At 36.5% G+C, this 1945-nt stretch overlaps 1 pseudogene; it reads left to right on the top strand.

Moving 5' to 3' along the window:
- The first annotated feature begins 1381 nt into the window (after positions 1-1381).
- On the top strand, positions 1382-1938 carry LOC102765668 (annotated as a pseudogene).
- Positions 1939-1945: the final 7 nt, after the last annotated feature.

Here is a 1945-nt window from a genome sequence, read left to right on the forward strand (position 1 = left end):
TTTTCTGTGTTGGTAGGATTTGGGGTTCTTGTTTGCTCCTTCTGAGAAAAAGAAGATGAAAAGATAATACTAAATTAAATTGCATTCAATCATAATTGGTCATTTCCATGTACTTAGTTTAACAAATATTCCTCATATGCCAAACAAATCTTATAAAAGTTGAAGTTTACTATACCAATAAAATACTTGCATTTAGAGGAAAGGGTGTCCTTCAGAAATATGCTACTTTATACGTAACTAAAGTAAATATCTCATTAGAGTCCAGAGGTTGCTCTTAAATTTTTAAGTAGTTCAAAAGCAAATCAAACCATAAAATACTATATTGGCTCAATCAGTTTTTTGGGTTTTCCTGATTAATGATATTTTAAATTGTGTTTAGGTTTGCTGATACTAATTAAAATTAACTGGTCCTTCATAGTAGTTTGGAATGTTTCAAAATTTAAGTAATTCTGGGCCCTGTATGAGAGGGCAGGTGGTATGCAACCCCCATAAAAACCAAGAGAAAAAGCAGTACAAAGTATTTTCCTGTTTCATATGCTTAGGCTTCTGTGATTGTATTAACACAAATAACCTCCAAAAAACAGATATGATTCTCTGGAAGAATTTAGGTTATGTTATAAAAAGCCTGGGGAAAAGGGCACATAGATACATGAATGGAACATATACTTCAAGTGCTTTGATGAGTATTTCAATGAAAATTTTACAGACTTGAATCTGAGCAAAAATTATAAGAGCCAGAGAAGTTGCAGCCTATAATCCCAAATCAAATCTTCACTACTCTCACAGAAGAAACAACCAAAAATAAAACATGATTCAAGAATATCCAAAACAAGTTAATGCAAAAGAAATATCTGACATTTAACTACCTGAGGCTTCAAGAAATCTAGATATTTCCTAAAATACTCTCCTAATCTGATCTCAGAAGAGTAAAAAAAACTCAAAGCTAAAAATAAAACAAGCTCACACAATCAAACTTATTATCTATGTAACAAAATGCCTGTCAAAGAAGTCTTGAATCCAGGATATCAAAAATACTAACATGAAAACCAACGGCAAACCTGAATATTTGCGTTTTCAATGACACAGATCATTTCAGTGATGCAGGTACCTTCAACTTAGGACCAGGAGGCCTGCTTGTCGGAGTTGAAAAAACTCCAATCTAGAGTCAGTTCGGGGACGTGGGCTCCAGTCCTATTGTTGCTACTATTTAGGTGGGTAGCCCTAAGCAAGTCACTTAACATTCTCTCCTTCTCGGGGTTTACTTTCCGTATTTAAGAGGTTGACTAAACCAATGTTCCCTAAACTCACCTAATTGTAAGAATTACTCTGAGGTAACGGTTAACAATCTGGATTCCAAGCCCCCTTCCCTACAGATTCTGTAATGTTGAGGAGGTCCCTGAGGAGGCCTAGGACCTTATACTTAGTAAATGATCCAAGTGAGGGGCCAGTACCACCATGTTTTCCTCATGTGTGTGGTTGGGGGGTCTCTGCCCAGACTATGCAACCGTAATGGATCCAAGTTCAAAATATGGCAACTTTGAAAGAAATTACCAGGTGACTAAAGTCAATCAAAAACATCCAGAAAATTATCATCTATAAAAATGGTAGCAGCAGCAAAATATGCCCCAGCTGAAAGGAAGCTGAAAGCAGCTCGAGTGTATGGAACACCATCTTAGGCTCTGTATGAAAGGATGACATTAAGGTACCTGAAGACAAGAAACAGCTCCTTATTGGTGTGTCCTCAGACAGAGGGGTTGTTAAACAGATGAAAAGTGTAATGGCTACGCTGTGACCCAGGAAAGAAGTTAAGATTGTTTGAAAGTGGTGATAAAAATAGGGGTATACTTCATAGGACTTATTCTGACCAGTTTGTGCTGACATTCAAAGAAATGGGAAGAAAATGCCCATTTTAGAGATGTGTCAGTCATTGCCCTGGAATTACTAA

The sequence above is a fragment of the Myotis davidii genome, unplaced genomic scaffold (assembly GCF_000327345.1).
Source record: "Myotis davidii unplaced genomic scaffold, ASM32734v1 C64266652, whole genome shotgun sequence".
Classification (NCBI taxonomy): domain Eukaryota; kingdom Metazoa; phylum Chordata; class Mammalia; order Chiroptera; family Vespertilionidae; genus Myotis; species Myotis davidii.